The sequence below is a fragment of the Pseudophryne corroboree genome, chromosome 9 (assembly GCF_028390025.1).
Source record: "Pseudophryne corroboree isolate aPseCor3 chromosome 9, aPseCor3.hap2, whole genome shotgun sequence".
NCBI lineage: Eukaryota > Metazoa > Chordata > Amphibia > Anura > Myobatrachidae > Pseudophryne > Pseudophryne corroboree.
Genome location: NC_086452.1, coordinates 426651801 through 426665899, shown reverse-complemented (window position 1 = coordinate 426665899; position 14099 = coordinate 426651801). Strand labels below are relative to the sequence as shown.

Here is a 14099-nt window from a genome sequence, read left to right as displayed (position 1 = left end):
GTCAACACAGTTTATAAACTGGTACAGTTAATGGTCCTTTGAATAATTACCATACGTAAATCAGCACAACAATTACATAATGATGTTCACACCCATACAAATAGACCGCATCAGGAGAAAGTGCTTGGCTTAAGATTTACAAACCTGAATAGAGGGAACATTAACCTATATCAATACAGATGCCCCCTGTAACTGTGCACTTCTATATGAGGCATAAATGAGCTACTTTATAGAATATAAATAATGTAAACATCTAATGTGTCTATGCATAACTAAATCTGTCCAACTGGTCTGTTCTTTAGAAAATACTTAAGAGGGTAGGTGTGCTTCTCTATATGTCATCATTCTGGGATAGTTCTCAAAGCCAGAGCGGCTGTGATTGGCCTGTAGTCACCTAGCTATCAAATGCTGTCCACAGAATGCTGATTGGTTTATTTTATACACAGAGACCAGGGTAGTGATGTGACCCTATGGATAATGGATATGCTATGCATGATCATTTTAGCTTTTTGCCCTACACAGTATGCAAAGATCAATTTTTATAGATCCTCCAGTTGCACTATAAAAGCTTAAAAACTTTAAAAAGCTAAAAAGGTAGAAAGGACAACGCATGCCAAACTGCACGGCAATATTGCACTAAAGACAGAGCCCCACACACAAATCTGACATCACACAGGTGGACTAAGTATGCTCCGGTGGCTCTCAGGTGGATCTCCAGGCTGCCTTCGGTGGCTCTGCATGCAGATCCGCAGTTTCGTACCCTGCGGACACAATCACTTAGCCACACTAGTTTAAAGGGACAGAACAATTTTACATTGGGACACAGAGTGGGAAATCCCAGCTTCTGCCCAGTCGGACTAATAGTGGTAATCTTCCAATTGTGTTTATGAATACATCTTATAATGATTCACTTGTTAATGGTTGCACATATGACAATGACATACCAACAGCTTCTAGCTATCCATTATCCAGAGCACTGACGACTTTGCAGATACTCTGACTTATCAATATTCATCCTGTGATTTATAGTGAATAGACAGGCTGACTAATGACTATCTGCTGTCCTCTTGTGCAGCGGGCAGGTAATTATAACCATTCCTGCTTCATTTCAAAATAAACCTAAATGATACATTATGTTGGCATGAACAGAACTAAGCATTACTTGATTTGGTCACAGATACTTTATGCAAGTCAAGTTCTGGTAAGAAGACAGCCGGACGACTAGCTTGGAGGACTGATGGTGAGGGCACAGGATCCTGGGAGGTAAATTATTACAAGAGATAAGTGACTGTTCTGCACAAACACTTGAACAATGGGAAAGTATGCTCCTTTAATACTGCCGAGTGTTCTGATGAATGCCCCCCTGCATGTCTGAGTCATGTAGTTACATGTCATGTTTTGTCTTTTCTCTTTCTCTGCAACCCACGGATGAGAAACTTGGAAAATACATTTTTACATAAAAAGGTTTAAAGTGAAAAAAATAAAAAAATAAAATAAATATATATCGTAGCTGTGGGAGACAAAACACAGGAGTCAGGGTTACAGCTTACACTGCCCACCTGATGCCAGACCAGGAGAACGGCAATAAGAGGCACCAGCTGTGGGGGAGTATCGCAGGGATTCATGTGTGTGGAAACTAGTCCTATTATTTTACACACACAAGTCAATGTTTATCCCGTCCAAACGAGACATCAGCCCTCTATGCAGAAGTCCAGGATTCCAGGGAATTCTTCAACAAACCCGTCCCAACGAGACATCAGCCCTCTATGCAGAAGTCCAGGATTCCAGGGAATTCTTCAACAAACCCGTCCCAACGAGACATCAGCCCTCTATGCAGAAGTCCAGGATTCCAGGGAATTCTTCGACAAACCAGTCCCAACGAGACATCAGCCCTCTATGCAGAAGTCCAGGATTCCAGGGAATTCTTCGACAAACCAGTTCCAACGAGACATCAGCCCTCTATGCAGAAGTCCAGGATTCCAGGGAATTCTTCAACAAACCCGTCCCAACGAGACATCAGCCCTCTATGCAGAAGTCCAGGATTCCAGGGAATTCTTCAACAAACTACTCAAAGGATATAAACCCATAGAGGCAGCTTCCATGTGAATAGAATGCCAGTTTGCATAGCGCATCTTGTGCGATCTTGCTTTGCATATGCTCAAAAGCCAGTGCCCACCCATCTGAACCTCCGAATTCCTTGTTCAAGGGGGAAAACTGAAGACAATGGGTGAAGCCTCAGGGTAAAGGGATCCCCCTAAACTTTTGGCAAAGTGAAGTCTGGAGACTGTTGCCCTCTTTGGTTAGGAGGGTCAGACATAGAGGGGTTCTTCTCTCAGAGCCCACAAGCATCAACAAGGGTCACTTATAAATGGGGCTTCACCCCGCAAGGGGCTTCATTGCGCTAGCTCCCCCTACCCCCTAGCAATCTGGAGATCGGGATCCCAAACGTCAGGCTCACAATACCAACTCTACAAATGCTATTCTTTGATGTAATATCTTTACCTGGCATGCATTTATCTGGTGAAACGCGTGTACGGTGTTGACTGCAGGGGTGCGCGAATTTGCACCACCTTACGCCTCATATGTCGCCCACATGCAAAAAGTTGATTTTTATTTTGCTGGAATATTTAAATTAGACAAAGGTGGGAAGATGTATTTCCAAATGTTCCCCCTGTGAAGCCACCCATTTAGCTGAGGGTAGGGCAATGAACCAAACTGACAAACAAGCACATTTACCCCTTGCAGAATACACTCCAGAGATGGATCCTGTCTGTGCTGCAAATAATAACCAAGGAGAGATGTATCAAGCCTTGGATACAGATAAAGTGGAGAGGATGCCCAAAGGAACGAGCTTTATTTCTAATAATGTGCTAAATATATGATAGTTAGACGGTTATTGGTTGTTTTGGACAGAAAGAGAGAGAAAGAGAGAGACAAATAAAGAGATAAACGAGACGGAGAGAGAGAAAACAGACACAGGCAGACCACCAGCTAAGAGGTAGAGAAGGGCCAATCCCTGCAAATCCCAGCAGACTACAGAGCTCAGTGCATTAGAGGGAATCACGCCGTCCTTTGAGCCATTACTGCTGCTTTGGCAAATGAGGGATTTCTTAATCATCATCAGGTTTAGACAAGTGAAATGCAGAAAAATTCCGGAAGAGATAACAGGATGGGGGGCGCAGAGCGAGGGAGGCAGATTAAAGCTCGCCTTACAAAAAGATGTGGCACAGATGTCACCGCTATTCTTAGCATCTAGGATTTGAGATTTCTGGGTTTTAGTGGGTATTTTAGCATTGGCTCTGGATTACAGGCTGGCCGCACAGTGACCTATTAATAAATATATATATATATATATATATATACACACACACACACACATATATATATATACACACACACATATATATACACCATTACAACAACAGGGACAGTAATGACATTGTGATTAAATACATATACTGTAATATGGAGTTGATCCCCCTTTTCATAACAACTGCCACTCTTCTTGGAAGGCTTTCCACAGTATTTTGGAGTTTTTCTATGGGAATTTGTGCCCATTCATTCCGTAGAACATTTATGAGGTCAGGCACTGGTGTTGGATGAGAAGGCATGGCTCGCAATCTCCATTCCAGTTCACCCCAAAGGTGCTCGATGGGGTTGAGGTCAGGGCTTTGTGTGGGCCAGTCAGGTTCTTCCACACCGACATCAAACCTTGGGACAGATGTATTAACCTGGAGAAGGCATAAGGAAGTGATAAACCAGTGATATGTGCAAGATGATAAAGGCACCAGCCAATCAGCTCCAATATGTAAATTAACAGTTAGGATCTGATTGGCTGGTTCCTTTATCACCTTACACATACCACTGGTTTATCACTTCCTTATGCCTTCTCCAGGTTAATACATCTGCCCCCTTGTCTTTATAGTCCTTGCTTTGTGCACGGGGGCACAGTTATGCTGTAATAAAAAAGGGCCTTCCCCAAACTGTTGCCACAAAGTTGGAAGCATAGCATTGTCCAAAATGTCTTAGTATGATGAAGCATTAAGATTGCCTTCACTGGAGATAGAGAGGCCTAGCCCAAACCCTGAAAAACAGCCCCATACCATTAGCCCTCCTCCACCAAACTACACAGTTGGCATAATGCAGTCAGGCAGGTAACGTTCTCCCGGCATCCGCCAAACCCAGACTCACCAATCTGACTGCCAAACAGAAAAGCGTGATTCATCACTCCACAGAACACGTTTCCACTGCTCCACAGTCCAGTGTTGTGTGCTTTACTCCCCTCCATCAGAAGCTAGGCATTGGACTTGGTGATGTGAGGCTTGCATGCAGCTGCTCGGCCATGGAAACCCATTGCATTAAGCTCCTGCCACACAGTTTTTATGCTTACATTAATGCCAGTGGAAGTTTGGAACTCTTCAGCTATGGGATCAGCAGAGCACTGGCAACTTACACACCATGCTCCTTAGCAGTTGTTGACCCCACTCTGTGATTTTACGTCGTCCTCTGCTTCATGGCTGAGTTGCTGTTATTCCTAAACGCTCCCACTTTTTAACAACATCAGTTACAGTTGACCGTGGAATATCCAGCAGGGATGAAATTTCACGAACTGTCTTATTGCAAAGGTGGCATCCTATCACAGTGCCACGCTTGTCACGGAGCTCTTCAGAACGACCCATTTTGTACTGCAAATGGAGACTGCATGGCTAAGTGCTGTGCTATCTACAGTACAAGGGTTATACACTTCTTAATTTAATTAAACTTCCTGCTCCATTACATAACAGACTAGTCACCATGAAAGGCTCTGCATATCAGACTGGACACCAGGCATGGCTCTGCATATTAGACCGGGCATAAAACATAGCTCTGCATCCCAAACTGGTCACCAGGTAAGGCTCGGCATCTCAGACTGTGCACCAGGCACGGCTCGGCATCTCAGACTGGGCATAAAGTATAGCTATGCATCTCAGAGTGGCACAAGGCATGGCTCTGCATCTCAGACTGGCACCAGGTATGGCTTGGCATAACAGCCTGGGCACCGGGCATGGCTCGGGATAAAAGCCTAGGCACCGGGCATAGCTCTGCATCTCAGACTGGCACCAGGCATGGCTCGGCATAACAGACTGGGCACTGGTCATGGCTCGGCATAACAGACTGGCACCAGGCATGGCTCTGCATCAGACTGGCACCAGGCATGGCTCTGCATCACCGACTGGCACCAGGCATGGCTCTGCATCACCGACTGGCACCAGGCATGGCTCTGCATCACCGACTGGCACCAGGCATGGCTCTGCATCTCAGACTGGCACCAGGCATGGCTCTGCATCTCAGACTGGCACCAGGCATGACTCTACATCACAGACTGGCACCAGGCAAGGCTCTGCATCACAGACTGGCACCAGGCATGGCTCTGCATCTCAGACTGGTACCAGGCATGGCTCTGCATCTCAGACTGGTACCAGGCATGGCTCTACATCTCAGACTGGCACCAGGCATGGCTCTGCATCTCAGACTAGCACCAGGCATGGCTCTGCATCTCAGACTGGCACCAGGCATGGCTCTGCATCTCAGACTGGTACCAGGCATGGCTCTGCATCTCAGACTGGCACCAGGCAAGGCTCTGCATCTCAGACTGGTACCAGGAATGGCTCTGCATCACAGACTGGCACCAGGCATGGCTCTGCATCTCAGACTGGTACCAGGCATGGCTCTGCATCTCAGACTGGTACCAGGCATGGCTCTACATCTCAGACTGGCACCAGGCATGGCTCTGCATCTCAGACTAGCACCAGGCATGGCTCTGCATCTCAGACTGGGCATAAAGCATTGCTCTGCATCTCAGACTGGGCATAAAGCATTGCTCTGCATCTCAGACTGGGCATAAAGCATTGCTCTGCATCTCAGACTGGGCACCAGGACGATTCTGCATCTCAGACTGGGCACCAGGCACAGCTCTGCATATCAGACTGGGCACCAGGTATGAGTAAACAGTGTTGATCTGGCAGCAATTGTGCATGATGAACAGACAAGCAATGCAATTTAGAGTGTGAAGCAAAACACAAGGCAGCATGCTGGCCTTTGGGGGAATTGTTGGTCTGTATCACTAGGCTGACGAGCTACAACAAAATAAAAAGGAGTGAAGAATGTAAAGAATGAAGTATTCTCTATTGCTTACCTTCTTCAGCTGGCTCCTCAGAAACAGCAAATACATCCTATAAAACGCTGCAGGCGGTGAGGCCATTTTGTGGTTGTAATCAATAGTCATGGGAAATGTAGTCTATAAATCCAACAGGGGCTGGTGACATTAACTGAGGCATGACATACCTTACGCCTCATGGATGTCAATCTTTCAAATGAATTTAACAGGCTGAGGGGCCTATTTATAAAAAAAAAAAGAAATAAGTTCCTTTCTTCATAAATAATGCAGATTTTTTTTTAATTACGGCTTATTGCCGAGATTATTATTTTATTTTTTTAAATTCCTAACTGACGAAATTTATAAAAAGAAATGCCACATGAACAGAATAATACTTTGCAGCGACAGCCTACAAATTGCCTCAATACCCAATCACCCAAACCTAAAATAAGGTGCACCAGAAGATTTATAACAAACCAATATAGACTGTGCAAGACTGGAAACTTCACTCGTAGCATAATAATATGATGACAGGTTTATTTCTCCATTACTGTACGGTGAATCAGAGTCTTTCTGACAGATAACCATAAAGATATTCCCATATGTAACATGTCTAAGCCCTGTGCTATACAAAATGAATCTGAGCCACATCACCAATGCAGCATGCCATTTTCTGGGTCCCATTAATAACTTGCTCAACCAAAGGCCAACAATGCAGGGCCTGCAATACTCGAAGTGACCCGTTACAGCTCGCTCAATGCAGACCACTCAGGGTTTACGGCATCACCAGTGTAGAAGAAAATCTTTCTTCAATATTTTATTTCTCTAATGTAATTCTATAAACTCTCCATAAGCATTGAGAAGAGTTTATCATTATCCCTCACTTAAGGTGGAGTCACAGTGTTCAAATGGATCATGTGACATGAAGCACCAATAGGGTATCCGTTTGGATGGTCGACAGTCATTAGGTCGACCACTATTGGTCGACAATGACAAGGTCGACATGGACAACACACAGAAATGGTCGACATGTGACAGGTCTACATGACTTTAAAAAAACCTAGGATTTTAATTACTTGCCGGTAAATCCTTTTCTCGTAGTTCGTAGAGGATACTGGGGTCCACATTAGTACCATGGGGTATAGACGGGTCCACTAGGAGCCTTGGGCACTTTAAGGAATCAATAGTGTGCACTGGCTTCTCCCTCTATGCCCCTCCTACCAGACTCAGTCTAGAAACTGTGCCCGAGGAGACAGACATACCGTGAGAGAAGAATTTAACAGAACAGCGGTGAGATTCGAACCAGCACACACCAAACAAGAGGAAAGCCATGCTAACCAAACTTGAACAGGAACAGCAACAGCTGAACCAACAACAATACTTAACGTAAGTAACAGAGCAGGAAACACAAAGCACTGGTACATCCACATGGTACTAATGTGGAGCCCAGTATCCTCTACGGACTACGAGAAAAGGATTTACCGGTAGGTAATTAAAATCCTATTTTCTCTTATGTCCCAGAGGATACTGGGGTCCACATTAGTACCGTGTGGATGTACCAAAGCTCTGAAATTGGGTGGGAGAGTGCTGAGGTACCTGCAGAACTGATTGACCAAACTGAAGGTCTTCAGAGGTCAAAGTATCGAACTTGTAGAATTTAGCAAACGTGTTCGAACCTGACCAAGTAGCCACTCGGCAGAGCTGTAAAGATAAGACACCCCGGGCTGCTGCCCAGGAAGAAGCCACCGACCTAGTAGAGTGGGCCTGTACTTTAGGAACCGGCAATCTTGCAGTAGAATAAGTATGCTGGATAGTAAGCCTGATCCAGTGAGCAATAGACTGCTTTGAAGCAGGACACCCAATTTTCTTGGGATCAAAGAGAACAAACAGCGAGTCAGGTTTTCTGTGATGAGCTGTCCGCTTCACATAGATCTTCAAAGCCCTCCCAACATCCAAGGACTTTGAGGAAGCAGAGGTGTCAGTAAGCACCGAAACCACAATAGGTTGGTTGATGTGAAACGCAGGCACCACCTTAGGAAGAAATTGCTGACGAGTTCTGAGTTCAGCTCTATCTCCATGAAAAATCAAATAGGGGCTTTTGTGAGACAACACCCCCAGTTTCGACACACACCTTGCTGAAGCTAAGGCCAACAGTGTAATGGTCTTCCACGTAAGAAACTTTACGTCAACCTCCTGTAAAGATTCAAACCATTCTGATTGTAGAAACTGCAACACCACATTGAGATCCCAAGGTGCCATGGGAGGCACAAAGGGCGGTTGGAACTGCAGAACACCCTTCAAGAACGTCTGAACCTCAGGGAGGGAAGCCAATTGTTTCTGGAAGAAAATGGATAAGGCCGAAATCTAGACTTCTAAGGAGCCCAAACGTAAGCCCACATCCACACCTGACTGTAGAAAAAGGAGAAAACGCCCCAGTTGAAATTCCACTGCAGGAAATTTCCTGTTTTCACACCAAGAGACATATTTTTTCCAAATACGGTGGTAATGTTTAGACATTACCCCTTTTCTGGCTTGGATCAGGGTTGGAATAACCCTGTCCGGGATCCCTTTCCAGGCTAGAATTTGATGCTCAACCTCCATGCCGTCAAACGTAGCCGTGATATGTCTTGATAGACGAACTGCCCCTGTTGTAGAAGATCCTCGCGAAGAGGCAGAGGCCATGGGTCCTCTAGGAGCATCTCCAGTAGATCCGCGTACCAGGCCCTTCTTGGCCAGTCATTGAGAATTGCTTGAACCTTTTCCCTTTTTATTCTTTTGAGTATTCTTGGGATAAATGGAAGAGCTGGAAACACGTAAACCATCTGGTAGACCCATGGAGACATCAGAGCGTCCACCGCCACTGCTTGTGGGTCCCTCAACCTGGAACAATACAGCTTGAGCTTCAGGTTGAGATGATAGCGCCACCGCGTGTCTTTCTGCCCAGAGTAGAATCCTTGTTATTACCCTTGACATTTCTGCTCTGCTCTTCTTTCCACCCTGTCGGTTTATGTACGTTACTGCCGTCACATTGTACGACTGAACTTGAATGACGTGATCTTGAAGAAGATGCAATGCCTGTAGAAGGGCGTTGTATATGGCCCTTAGCTCCAGAACGTTGATCGGAAGACTGGCTTCTTGACTTGACCATTTTTCTTGGAACTGTTCCCCCTGGGTGACTGCTCCCCAACCTCTGAGGCTTGCGTCTGTGGTTAGCAGAATCCAATTTTGAATCACGAACCTTCGACCCTCGGTCAGGTGAGAAGTCTGAAGCCACCACAGAAGAGAAATCCTGGCTTTTGGCGACAGACGTATCCTCTGGTGCATGTGTAGATGCGATCTAGACCATTTGTCCAACAGATCCAGCTGGAAGGGCCTTGCATGAAACCTTCCATACGGCAGAGCCTCGTAAGAGTTTACCATCTTCCCCAGAAGGCGAATGCATAGATGCACCGATATCCGGGTTGGTTTTAGAACATCCCGCACCATCGATTGGATTACCAATGCCTTTTCCAACGGAAGGAATACCTTCTGCTCCTCCATATCCAGTATCATCCACAGGAACAGAAGCCTTCGTGTTGGTTCCAGGTGGGATTTTGGTAGGTTCAGAATCCACCTGTGATCCTGGAGTAGTCGGGCTGAGAGGGCAATGCTGTCCAACAACCTCTCCCTGGATGGTGCTTTTATCAGCAGGTTGTCTAGGTATGGTATTATGTTCACTTCTTGCTTGCGGAGGAGAAATATCATCTCTGCCATTACTTTGGTGAACACCCTCGGTGCCGTGGAGAGGCCAAATGGTAGGGCTTGGAACTGGTAGTGACAGCCCTGTAGTGCAAACCGTAGATAAGCCTGATGAGGCGACCAAATCAGAATATGAAGGTACGCATCCTTGAAGTCCAGAGACACCAGAATTCCCCCCTCCTCCAGACCTGAGATCACCGCTCTCAGAGACTCCATCTTGAACTTGAACACCCTTAAGTAGGGGTTCAGTGACTGGAGGTTTAAAATGGGCCTTACCAAACCGTTCGGTTTCGGTACCACAAACAGGTTGGAATTATACCCTTTTTTTTGTACCTGAAGTAGAACTGGGACAATGACCTGAGTTTGTACCAGTTTTTGAATTGCTGCCTGCAAAGTCATACCTGCTTCTGGAGAAGCTGGTAAGCCTGATTTGAAGAATTTGTGAAGTGGGAGTTCCTGAAACTCCAGTCTGTATCCCTTGGCGATAAGGTCTTTGACCCAGGGATCCTGGCATGATGTTGCCCAAACGTAACTGAAATAACGTAACCGGGCTCCCACCTGCCTGTCTTCCAGGCAGTGCAGTCCACCGTCATGATGGGGAAGCAGAACTGGAGGTCTGTTCCTGAGAACTTGCAGCTGCTGGTTTTCTGGGTTTACCTCATTGCCTTTTGAAGGCTGTAGAAGAACCTTTGGATGTGCGTTTAAATTTCGCTGTCCAAAAGGACTGCAGAGCTGGAGCAGAGTAGGTTTTCCTAGCTGGGGGTGCTGCGCAAGGAAGGTATGTAGACTTGGATATCCACGTATCCAATTCATCTCCAAAAAGTGCCCCACCTATGAATGGCAGGCTTTGCACGACTTTCCTGGAATCCGCATCCGCAGTCCACTGGCATAGCCACAAGCCCCTGCGTGCTGACACTGCCATGGCAGTGGTGCGTGCGTTGAGCAAACCAATTTCCTTTATGGACTCCAGCATAAAGTTAGCAGAGTCCTGAATATGCTATAGGAGTAAATTTTCTCCCCCCTGGGTAAGGAATCTAAGCCGTCAATTACGTTACCTGACCATTTAGCAATGGCCCTAATGATCCATGCACAAGCAATAGTGGGTCTCTGAAGTTTCCTCAAATAGGGCATTCAATTCCTTTGATGCTGCTTTTTTACATTAAAATAAGATTCCTTCTCTACCTCCGCCACCTTGTCAGGAATGTGCAGGACATCTCTAATAGCTTCTATCAGGGCCTGTATTCCTTGTGACAGGACTGCATCCCCCCCACTCGCATCTACATCACCCTCTTCTGTGTCTGACGTATCGTCATCAGTATCAGCCTGCATGAGCTGGGCCAGAGTATGCTTTTGTGGGCAAAGTATTGTGTCTCTGTTTCAGTTCTGACCGACTAGCCTGAGAATGTGTACTATTCTGGGTACATACCCCATGGCACTAATGTGGACCCCAGTATCCTCTAGGACGTAAGAGAAATTAGATTTTAAAAAATTTTCATACTTTACCATCCACGTGGACTACAATTGGGAATAGTAACCTGTGCCGAGCGCAGTCGCTCGCTATGCAAGGGGACGCGGTACACTAATTGGGGTTCCTGGTTATGTTACGGAAAAAATTACTCCAAAAACAGTTCAAAAATCCATGTTGACCTTTTCATGTGTCGACCATTTGTCCATGTCAACCATGTCAATGTCGACCAATAGTAGTCAACCTAATGACTGCCGACTTTAACATGGTCGACCATTTATACTGGAACCCACCAATAGGACCCCTGCTTCGACTGTACGGACTGGGAGGTCTTCGTAGCAGCGGCATCCGTCCTGAACGACCTAACAGACACTACAACATCCTACATCAGATTTTGCGAAGACATGTGTGTTCCTACCAAGACTTACCGAATCTACAATAACAACAAGTCATGGTTCAACGCCCAGCTGAGGCAACTTCGCCGGGCCAAAGAGAAGGCCTACTGCAGCAAAGATAGAGCACTAAACAACCGCGCTAGGAACTCCCTAACAAAAGGAATCAGATAGGTGAAAAAGCAGTTCTCGGACAAGCTGGCAAAAGAACTCTCAACCAAGGACCAAGTATCCGTATGGAAAGGTATGCAGGCCATCATCAACTACAAGACACCCCCTAAGCACACCACCATGAACCAGAGGTTAATAAACGAGCTGAACCTCTTTTACTGCAGGTTCGACAAAGAAGCTCCCTGTGAACCACACCAACTCCTCCCCACTGCCCTCACCTCTGATTGCCAACCCCAAGCATTGCAGATTGCCCATGAGGAGGTGGAGGAGATGTTCAAGAGGATCAATCCAAGGAAGGCACCCGTCGGTCAGCTAGCCCCCATATTCTCCAAAAATATTTAATAAATCACTAAAAATATGCAAAGTTCCCTCCTGCTTCAAAATCTCCACAATCGTTCCAATCCCCAAGAAACCTAATATCACAAGCCTGAATGACTACAGACCGATTGCACTGATGTCTGTGGTCATAAAAGTGTTCGAGCGCCTGGTTCTGAACCACCTTAAAGCTGTCACCAGCCCCCATCTAGACCCCTTCAGTTTGCCTACCGAGCGAATCGGTGCATTGAGGATGCTGTCAACCTGGGCCTGAACCACATCCTGCGGCATCTGGACAAGCCTGGAACCTACGCGAAGATCCTGTCTTTAGACTTCAGCTCGGCCTTCAATACAATCAACCCCAGCATTCTCTACCACAAACGACTCCGCCAAGGGGTCCCGGAAGCAATCTGTTCCTGGATCGTGGACTTTGACTGACAGAATACAGGTGGTTAAAGCGGGGGGATTCACCATCAGTACTGGGGCAACCCAAGGCTGTGTCCTCTCACTCCTGCTCTTCTCTCTGTACACTGACTGTTCCTCTGAGTCCCAGTCGGTTAAAATAATTAAATTCGCAGACGACACCACCGTCATCGGCCTCATAAAAGAAGGGGACGAATCGGACTACAGACGGGAAGTGGATCGGTTGGCCCGGTGCTGTAGCTGTAACAACCCGGAGCTCAACCCACTTAAAACCATCGAGACAGTAGTAGACATTAGGAAGAAACCAGCTGAAGCACCCCCACTAATCATAGCCGATAGTGTGGTGCCGCTAGTGGACTCCTTCAAGTTCCTGGGGACCACGATCTCAAGAGACCTCAAGTGGGGACCAAATGCAAATGCCACCATCGGAAAGGCGCAGCAGATGCTGTTCTTTCTAAGGCAATTTAAGAAGTTTAACATCCCACAGAATCTTCTGCTCCTCTTCTACTCCGCAATTGTAGAATCTGTCCTGTGCTCCTCGATTATCGTCTGGTATAGCTCCGCCAGCGAAAGAGATAAACGCAGGCTCCAAAGAGTGGTAAGGTCTGCTAAGAAGATCATCGGAGTTGACCTCCTGCCTGTCCATGACCTGGACCGGTCCAGTGCCAAAAAACGGGCGACTAGGATAGTCAATGATCTGCCTCACCCGGGCTATGGCGAGCTCAACCTGCTGCCATCCGGAAAAAGATACAGGGCCATTCCCACCAGAACCAATAGAAGCCTCAAAAGCTTCTTTCCACAAGCAGTCCACCTGCTGAACTCCTGACAAATCGCCGGGTTGACTGTCCAGTCGCACTACTCCGATCTTCTGATTGGAACGAACACCAAGTACTTTTACTTAATCTGTATACTGCATACATTCCCCCCCACCCCCCACCCTCTTGTCTATGTGTTCCCCTCTGGCTGCTGCACTGTAAACCGAAAACAAATTCTTAGTATACGCAAGTGTACCTGGCCAGTAAAAGCTGATTCTGATTGTTACAATGATTACAGACGTAAATGTAATCATACGAAGATTCAGAGGATTGCATTGATCTCCTAAAATATCAGATATTCTGCATATTACCATTACAGTTAACACCTTCAATGGTGGGGATTCCCAACATTGTAAGAGGAAAAATAAAAAAAACACTATACACATTATTTAAATGTTTAAGTTAAGGACACTATGGGGTCTATTCATGAAGCAGTGAAAACTGCAGAGAAGTGAGCCAGTGGAGAAGTTGCACACGGCAACCAATCAGCTGCTACCTATCATTTTCTAGAATGCACTTTTTAAATGTTACCTCAACACTGATTTGTGACCATGGGCAACAGCTTCACTGGCTCACGTCTCTACTCTTTTCACTGCTTCATGAATAGACCTCTAAATATCTTTCCTTTGAGATATGTATAAGGA

The 14099-nt window shown here is 46.2% G+C and overlaps 1 protein-coding gene and 1 long non-coding RNA gene across 2 annotated transcripts in view; one reads left to right on the top strand and one right to left on the bottom strand.

Moving 5' to 3' along the window:
- The window catches only part of CAMK1 (calcium/calmodulin dependent protein kinase I), a 235726-nt gene that overhangs the window by 35764 nt on the left and 185863 nt on the right, over positions 1-14099 (bottom strand). The window lies entirely within an intron of this gene.
- The window catches only part of LOC134958404 (uncharacterized), a 182667-nt gene that overhangs the window by 15636 nt on the left and 152932 nt on the right, over positions 1-14099 (top strand). Inside the window, exon 2 of the long non-coding RNA XR_010186989.1 lies at positions 1178-1263. This is a non-coding gene — a long non-coding RNA (uncharacterized LOC134958404). The remainder of the gene's footprint in view (positions 1-1177; positions 1264-14099) is intronic.